Below are 9845 nucleotides of genomic sequence, written 5' to 3' on the forward strand. Positions count from 1 at the left end.
TAATTCCCATTAATGTTCACATCAAAAAGGAGACTATAAGGCTACCTGTATAAGAGAAAAGCAAATTATTTTAATTGATCTCAAAACATAATATCCAGTGACTACATTTAATTTCTAGGTAGTGGATAGCAATGGTTATACCTTTATTATCAATATGTTCATATTTGTTGAGGCTCAATAGCTTAGATATTACATCAATTTACACTGGACATTATTTGCTTTAGTGAGAATTTGTTGAGCAACATCTAAGGCCAGGAATATAATAAGTACAGCGCATGTTAATTAAGATGAATTCCCTGTCTTCAAGGGGCTTACACTGTGGTGCTTTGGGAGAAGGAGGCACAGATCTCAAAACAAGGAACTAAGAAAAGCCATAGTGAAGTAGATTTTTTGTTTTTTGTTTTAAAGATTTTATTTATTTATTTGACAGACAGAGATCACAAGTAGGCAGAGAGGCAGGCAGAGAGAGAGGAGGAAGCAGGCTCCCTGCTGAGCAGAGAGCCCTGTGCGGGGCTCGATCCCAGGACTCTGGGATCATGACCTGAGCCTAAAGCAGAGGCTTTAACCCACTGAGCCACCTAGGCTCCCCAAAGTAGATGTTTTAAAACAATAGGAATTTAGGCTTTCAGACTGAGGAAGGAAAATGATTGCAAATTAACATAAAAATATTCCTGAGTGGAAGAAAACCTAGAAAGGAAAAGAGGAAAATATAAAACAAAAGGAGGAAGAGAAGCTGTTCTATCAGAATTTGTCTTTGAACACAAGACAAGTATCTAGATAATGAACTCTTTTTTGTGTGTTTTAACTTATTTTATTTAAATCCAATTAGTTAACATATAGAGCTATCATTAGTTTTAGATGCAGAGTTCAGTTATTCGTCTGCTGCATGTGACACCCAGTGCTCATCACATACCAGCTCTTCTTAATGCCCATCAACCAGTTACCCCTTCTCTCCACCCACCCTTTTCCAGCAACCCTCAGTTTGTTTCCTATAGTTAAGAGTCTCTTACGGTTTTTCTCCCTCCCTGATTTTGTCTTATTTTATTTTTCTCACCCTTTCTCCGTGATCCTGTTTTGTTTCTTAAATTCTGCATTTGAGACCCTATTACAATTGTCTTTCTCTGACTGACTTATTTTGCTTAGCATAATACCCCACACACCAATGTTTATAGCAGCAATGTCCACAAAAGCCAAACTATGGAAAGAGCTCAGATGTCCTACATCTGAGGATTCAACTACAGGTGAATAGATAAAGTATATAATGAACTCTTAATTTATGTCCCCAATAGCCTGTGCCATGACAGAAGAGAGAATGTCTATTTTAAGTCCCAGGTACCTAGCACAGTTCCATAGAACATGTGGAAATAAGTGTTCAATAAGCATTGTTAGTAACTTTTCCCTATCCTCCCCCTTCTCTCTCTTTCTCTCTCTCTCTCTCTGTCCCTCTCTGTCTTGCTTCAGGATCATTTACCACGTTAAATTAAACTCTCCATCACTTTTCTATATTAACAGGATTATATTAGACTAAACCAGACAGAATTCTGCTTTTAAGTCAAAGGGTTAAAAAGCAACAATTTCATATGGTTCAACCCAGTAATTTAACTGGTGTAAGGAGTTAATCTATTCACTCCAACAAGAAACCAAGACAAACAACTGATCATAGTGAACTAGGATAACATGATAAATTTTCACACACAAAAAAATACACACACATATATATATATATACACACATATATGTGTGTATACACACACACAAACATATATATGTATATAATCAATCAAAATGTTCTATAGGACTAAATAACGTGGGTGTCAACAATAGTGACAATTTATCAACAATTGAATATGCACTCCAAACCTTGGGCTTTGAGTATGGAACTGGGTCCTGTACTAAAGATTGACTGCCAGCATCTGGACTCTCAGTCTGGCTGCTACCCAATATTCATGTTTCTTCACTAGAAACGGTTTAAAAATATTAATGCTTTAGTTTCAATTTAGTGTATGTATCCCACTGTGGCTTCCTTTCTTCTGTTCCTACAAACATTCACACTTTTGTCCCAATCTGATCATCATTCCCAGTTTCACACTCTGGCTATTTCTTTTTTTTTTTATTTTATTTTTTTATTTCTTTTCAGCATAACATTATTCATTGTTTTTGCACCACACCCAGTGCTCCATGCAATCTGTGCCCTCTCTAATACCCGCCACCTGGTTCCCCCAACCTCCCAACCCCTGCCCCTTCAAAACCCTCTGATTGTCCATAGTCTCTCATGGTTCACCTCCCCTTCCAATTTCCCTCAACTCCTTTCTCCTCTCTAAATCCCCTTGTCCTCCATGCTATTTGTTATGCTCCACAAATAAGTGAACCCATATAATAATTGACTCTCTCTGCTTGACTTATTCCACTCAGCCATAATCTCCTCCAGACCCGTCCATGTTGCTATAAAAATTGGATATTCATCCTTTCTGATGGAGGCATAATACTCCATAGTGTTTATGGACCACATCTTCCTTATCCATTCGTCCATTGAAGGGCATCTTGGTTCTTTCCACAGTTTGGTGACCATGGCCATTGCTGCTATAAACATTGGGGTACAAATGGCCCTTCTTTTCACTACATCTGTATCTTTGGGGTAAATACCCAGTAGTACAATTTCAGGGTCATAGGGAAGCTCTATTTTTAATTTCTTGAGGAATCTCCACACTGTTTTCCAAAGTGGCTGCACCAACTTGCATTCCCACCAACAGTGTAAGAGGGTTTCCCTTTCTCCACATCCCCTCCAACATACATTGTTTCCTGTCTTGCTAATTTTGGCCATTCTAAGTGGTGTAAGTTGATATCTCAATGTGGTTTTAATTTGAATCTCCCTGATGGCTAGTGATGATGAACATTTTTTCATGTTCACACTCTGTTTTACAAAGAACCCTAATCCCTGGGGCCTGGATTGTGATAAGGAATAATGAATGCAGGTAGCCAAAGTGATTATGTGCCTGGTATTGGGTTATGAATTATGATAGAATGCTATCTAGCCTCACAACAGGGACTTGTGTCCTTAATTGAAAGGGTGACCATATAATTCATCATCCAGATATGGACACTTCTTGAGAGTAAAAATGACCTATTAATAATTACACTAGAACAGCAAACCTAAACAGAGGTTATTCCAGGCAATTGTGGAGACATATAATTGTACTGTAATTTGAGCGTTTTCTCAGAACACATCCTGTGTGATACTCTGTGTAAAATAACTAACTCACTAGAGAGTGATTTAGATATCAAGAATGAAAGGTCACAATGTGTTATTATCTATATAGGTCAACTTTATCTCCTTCAATTTTCACATTCTAGGTTTTAGTTTTCTCTGGGACCTTGTGGTAGATTCTTCACATTTTGTTTTATGACTTCTGGTGGACAGTACAAATTTTTTTCATTTTCTTTGTTGTTTTTTTTTTTTCCAGATTCATTTGGAAAGAAAGAAATTTTCTTCCGTGAGATCACATATTGTTCTGAAATTCACATAATACTTTGTTCTATTTCATGCTTCTACAAATACAACCCTTTCTAATTTGATTAGAAAATGAGTAAACCAAAGTAAAATTATGTGAGAATATTTGGTGAATTATCTTTAATTGTGAGGAGCGAAGTATAGAGGTTAACAAATTCAGGCCAAAAACAAATCACTCATATTTTAATTTTATTTCTGCTATTAACCATCTATGATGTTAAGTAAACCCCTGTATTCTCAAAGAAACAAAGTTGAGGAAGGAACAGTCTCAGTGTCTTCTTTGTGCTGGGATGGTATGAAGCTATGTATGAATCTCATTGGCCCCTTACAATTGTACCATTCCCCATGTGCAATTTCATAACTGATGAAACTGAGTAACTTGCTCCAAACCTTCACTTAGTAAGTGGTAGGGCAGGATTTAAATCCAGGTTTATCTACAAAATCCATGCTGCCAGTCAATCATTTGTTTACTTATTTTGAAAATGGGAATCTTTCCCATGTTTCAAAAGATTATTGTAAAGATTCAAAGAATAAATAAAATGCTACATGTCTAAAATTTTTAAACCTATATATTTGGGCAAAATCTTTCCCTTATATTTTTCTATTTCTTAACTTTTTATTCAGGATTTAAATAAAATTTTTAAAATACTCATCACATTTATAATGAAAAAAATAGATCACAAACATTTTGCAAAGTAGTTTCTAATTCCCTTTGATCTTACATCAAGTTTGACACCGCCATAGAAGGACAGCATGTCTGTTCCCAGGGGCTCTATGCCATGGGCATTTGCAACTTTCTGTTATCACTACCCTAGGTCACTCTGCCATTTCAAAATGACTGCTTTGTCTTGTATTTATATTGGTAGTCTTTATTAAACTAAAGTACAATTTGTTTTTAGTTATTATGTCATTCCACCTTCATCTATAAGATGATATCCTTGTTCAATCAGCTATAGCACTACTATTTCAGGCAAGAGAAGAAGGTGAAAGGAGAACAAAACAATTACAAGGTTAGTCTCTATTTTCAAAGCATCACCTGAGGCGTCATTCAGATAATTTCAATTAACTTTTATGGAAGTTGCTCAGCTAAAACCCCAGCAAATGCTACTGTAACTAGATTCAGTGCTCCAGAACTACACAACTGCTGAGGAATTTATACTATAATTTTTTCCAAGTGTACCAAAAAATATTGCTCCCAAGACTGACCTATGTGACATGTTCCCCATGGTCTAATGCAAATTAGGATGGCTGTGATATAAAGATCTCTGAGACCAGGGTCATAATGGAAACATTAGCAGACCCTTCACTATAGAAGCCCTGTGGGGGGCCATTAAGATATTTTATGGACATACTAGTGCCAGCCTGAAAGCAAATGGCAAAGAGCAGGAAACATAAGCGACTCTAAAAAGAAAACAAAACAAAAATCCAATAAGAGACAATGAAGACATCATTAAAAACATAAAGGCAATGAAAATGCCTATGGTGTATTTTCCATTATCTGTGACCTTGGGTTTCAGTTTTGGCTTTGTGTTCATTATCAGTTTAAAAAAAATACTGCCTTAGACTCCTAGGCTCACACATTCTTTGCATGATTCCTTAGAAGAGGAGGGGCAAAGCCCTAAGCTAGCTGTCAAAAAACAATTTACTATAAATTGTAAGAGTAAAAAATCCTGTAAGAATTTTCTCTCTGCACTCTTCATTATTGTCTTTCAGAAAATCCACCCAGGATGACAGGAAGATAAAAATTAGATTGAGGCCTTTTACACTGTTTTGACTGTTCATATCCTCCCGGTGTGTTATTTATATTAACAAATTCAGTTTTCTACCTCAGAAAGACAGCTGGTTAACAAAACGCTATTGAACAAAAGAGATCTCTTAGCCATGGTTAAACTGTCAGGTTATCCTAGATCAGAACCACACATAGCCAAGTAGTCTATGTTACCCAGCATAGATTGTGATCCAAATTTGTAAGTGATTTCCATCAAACCCTTCTTCAAAGTAACAATTAATAGGTTCCTCAACTGCTAAGGTGTTAGTGTTTAGCTTTTTTTTCTGTAATTTTTCTTTCTTCATCATAAAACCATTTTTTTTGCTTGAAATAAAATAGGCATTATTTACTCTAAGTGAAGAGAAAAAATTAGAGTTGATTTCTATACTTTCCGTCAGAAGATGCTTCATTGCAAGTATCCCAAGGTTAAATTTGACTTCAGCACAGACTATCAGAAAAAAATATCCCCACTTCCTCCATTTGCCTTGCATGTATAAATCCAGTCTTTACATAATTTTTTTTGTATTTTTTTAAATTAAATGTGTCACAAAGTCTGTATTTTTCCTACATTTAGTTGATGTTTGATGAAAAATTTGGCAACTTAATTCTCATAAAATGATTAAGTAGAATTACATTGGCAAGGCTCAGCTATCACGTAATGTTGGGAAAGTGGATAGGAAGGAAGATAGTGAATAGGAAAGTCTCTTGCTCTCTCTCTCTCTCATCAAATAATGTTTCTATAAGAATCTTAAATCAGAACTTAGATCCTAAAGAATTAAGTGTGAAGCATATTGGGGTTTACTCTTTGTGATCAATCTGAAATAGATTGCTTTGTTTTCCTTAGAAATAGTCATTTTCCCATTAAATTAAATTTTAATTTTATAATTTTTATAAATTTATAATTTATAAATTATAATTTTTTGCTCATTACCAATAGAACTTTTTCTCCTCAATTTTCTACTAGTGCAATTCTAAGTAAAAGATCAATTTTAAAAAATCATTAGATTTGAACCAGAAAATATAAATTATTTGTAGGAATATTATATATCTATTAATTTTGAAAATCTTTTAAAGCTGACCTATAGCATTCACGAGGTTTATATTTGGTTAATATTTGAGGTTTTCCCTTTGTACTTGATAGAGTTCAGGACATGCTAACCCCAAGTACGGCACTTTGCATCTTGAATATTTTAAGCTGAAGGAGTTTGAGAAAATGGCATAAGAAGAAGGGTCACTCTGATCTTCCCCTGACCCTTCTCTACTGAAACATATAAAATTCTCATGTGAGATGTGCCCTCCCTATGGCCAGAGAAAAGGAGCATCCTCCTCCTGAAGCCAAAATACCCCAAGAAGAATCCTAACAAACAGGCCTTGCTGAATTTTCCCATTTACTACACTTACCTCATTTTCTCTTTGGGGAAGATTAATACTCCAATAAAAGACAAACAGAGAAACATTCCATGGTCATGAATAAAAGTTCTTGATGTTATATGGATAACGGTACTACAACTATTCTACCATAAATTTAGTGTAGAACCAATTAAGAACTATTTAGATATTTGAGATCTCAGGAAAGTTACTTAAAAAGTTATTTGAAAAATAGAAGCCCACAAATAACTACAACCTTAAAAAGGAAGAATAAACAGGGAGAACTTGTCCATCAGATTTTTAAAATAAAATACTTTATTTATTTATTTATTTATTTGAGAGAGAGCATGAGTGAGGAGAAGGTCAGAGGGAGAAGCAGATTCTCTGTGGAGCTGGGAGCCCGATGCGGGACTCGATCCTGGGACTCCAGGTTCATGACCTGAGCTGAAGGCAGCTGCCTAACCAACAGAGCCACCCAGGCATCCCAGATTTTCTTTAATTGAAGTATAATTAGCACATAATGTCATATTACTTTCAGGTAAAGTATGATTCAGCAGTTGCATGCATTACCCTGTGCTCATCATGATAAGTGTATTCTTTTTAAGATTTTTATTCATCTATTTGACAAGGAGAGAGAGAAAATGCATGAGCCAGAGGAGAAGCAGTGGGAGAAGCAAACTCCAGGCTGAGCAGGGAACTCAACATGGGGTTCAATCCCAGGATCATGACCAAAGCCAAAGGCAGGCATCCAACCAATTTAGCCACCCAGATGCCCCCATGATGTGTATTCTTAATCCCCTTTATCTGTTTCACTCCAAAAATATGGTACACTTCATGAATTGGCTTGTCATCCTTGTGCAGGGGCCATGCTGAACTCTGTACCATTTCAATTTTAGAGTATGTGCTGTTGAAGCAAGCAGTATCCTTTAAGATTTTAAAACATATATTCTAAAATGCAGGCCCTGGGTCCTGAGATGGGTGTGCTTTCACATGGAAAAAAGACTCAGATAAGGACCTCACTAACTTTTTTTCAGATCCTAAGGAGGGAAGCACAAGGAAAAGCCCAAGGAAAAGAATGAAATAAAGGCCTAAAACACTGTGTCCCCACTTGTGAGGTAAAGTAATTCTATACTAGTGAAAATGTTAACCAATGAAGACCATTCATTTACCAATAAGTTTAGAACTATTTCAACCTGAATAATAATGTGTATAGAGGCAGGCAGAAGTTCTGTTAGATGCCAAAGGATTGAAATGATGGAGGATCATTTCTGAGGTAAGCATGGGAGCATGGGCATTTCAGAAAATGAGACTTTTTAATGAAAATATTGGATCATAAGCGTGTGTCATAAGTCACTGAGGCATTTTTAGATTGATTTAAAAAATCAATATGTGCCTAATTGTTTAGCATAAATAATCCTGCCATATATTGATAAATTTAAAGCATTTTATATGTTTCTGTCTGTCCATCAATTTACATTGTTTGCAAAAATACACGTGTGTGCATGCACACACATACACACACATGCACACACACTCCAAGAACCTTAAATACCTTTTACATAAGTACTTGTAAGATGGCTATTTACTTGCAGGATGAGCAGGCTCACATTTGCCCTGAGGAAGATTAGTATAGTTCTCTTTGCCCAGTAACTTTCTTTCCATTTTTTTTCCCCACTAATATTGACTCTGAAGTCAATATCATAGATTTGACAATCAATAGGCACAATTTTGATTCAGTCATTAGCACTTACATAAGTGACTGAGACCTGTTTGTAATCTCAAAATGTATGCTGTAAGAGAACAGGATTCTTGAAGAAGAAACCAATTTGAGGCCATTTTCCAGATCAAGGATTTTGCTATTGCCCATACTTGTTCTGGAGTCTGACTTAACAGCGGCAAAACCGCCTTTTTTTTTTTTTTTTTTAATATTAAGAGTATTCTTTCCCCAACTCAGTATAGAATTTTAACTTAATATATATTTTTTTACTTAATACATTAAAGCTAGATTAAAGCAAATGTAATCCCCAAACTTATTCAAACTCCCTTCCTCTCTTTCCCCAATATTTCTACCCAAAGTCTACCATTCTCAGCTTGGTTGCCTGTGCAAAAATAATTTTAAATAATCTAGAGTCTGCACCTTGTTTGCCCTCTCAAACAGTATTTATAAATCTATAATGGTGATTACTTAAGTTATTAACACGTCCTTATTTCATTCCTTCACTCATCAATTCAATAAATATTTATTGAGGGACTAGTATAGTTCTCTTTGCCCAGTAACTTTCTTTCTGGAGTGCTTGCTTGATCCAATGGTTAAAAAAAAAAAAAATAGTGAGATCTGTGCTCTACGAAGTTGATGTAAAAGAAGTAAAGTAATTACAAATTGTGATGAATGAATGCTATGAGGAAAATAAAAAGGGAACTGAGATAAAAAGTAGTGGAAAGGAATAGTTTTGAATGGGGCTTTTTCACTGGCAAATCCAAGTGGGGCGGACTAGGTGAATTTTTTTTCTGATATAAATAAACAGGTTCATTTAAACTTCAGTAACAAATCATCAAAATACAAATATAGCCCTTGAATATTATCTAATGAACTAGTAGAGAGAAATTTATCACAATTCTGTCAGTTTATCTTGCATCAAAAAGAAGTTCCAAAGTTCTAAATAAAAACTTGCCTTGATGATATTATCAGTAATTGACAACAGCAGATTTGGGCTGTCTCATTTTAGTCATATCACTAAGTGAGGCACATTCTCCAAAAACCACACCATCTAGCTCCACATCAAGAAGATTGAACTGTTCTGGGAATTAATTCCAGAAATGGAACACCCAGGGCCTGGGTCCTGAGTTGTTCAACAAAGAAACTCACTACTCTCTACTTCTTAACCAAAGACCCCAAGGGGTATACGTGTATGCATGTGTACATGTGTGTGTGTGTGTGTGTATGTGTAGATAAACCACTGAAACTATGCTGTGAAGTGTAATCTGAAGACAGTGAAAATCTGACACAATTGGGAGAAGATAGGGTTTATTTTGTATAACCAAAATTATTTTAGCAAAACAGTCATTTATAAATAACTGCATTACGTCTTTCATGACTAATTTCTGTATCTAAATACCAAACATGAAGCACAAAAAAAGCACAAAAGCCTTAATTCACACCAAGTTCATGTAAAGCTGTATAATGTCATTTTGGAAGACATT

General features: G+C 35.5%; 1 pseudogene; it reads right to left on the reverse strand.

The window, feature by feature from the left end:
* Positions 1-7460: 7460 nt before the first annotated feature.
* Positions 7461-7560, reverse strand: LOC122890711 (annotated as a pseudogene).
* Positions 7561-9845: the final 2285 nt, after the last annotated feature.

This window comes from Neovison vison, chromosome 11 (genome assembly GCF_020171115.1).
Source record: "Neovison vison isolate M4711 chromosome 11, ASM_NN_V1, whole genome shotgun sequence".
Taxonomy (NCBI): domain Eukaryota; kingdom Metazoa; phylum Chordata; class Mammalia; order Carnivora; family Mustelidae; genus Neogale; species Neogale vison.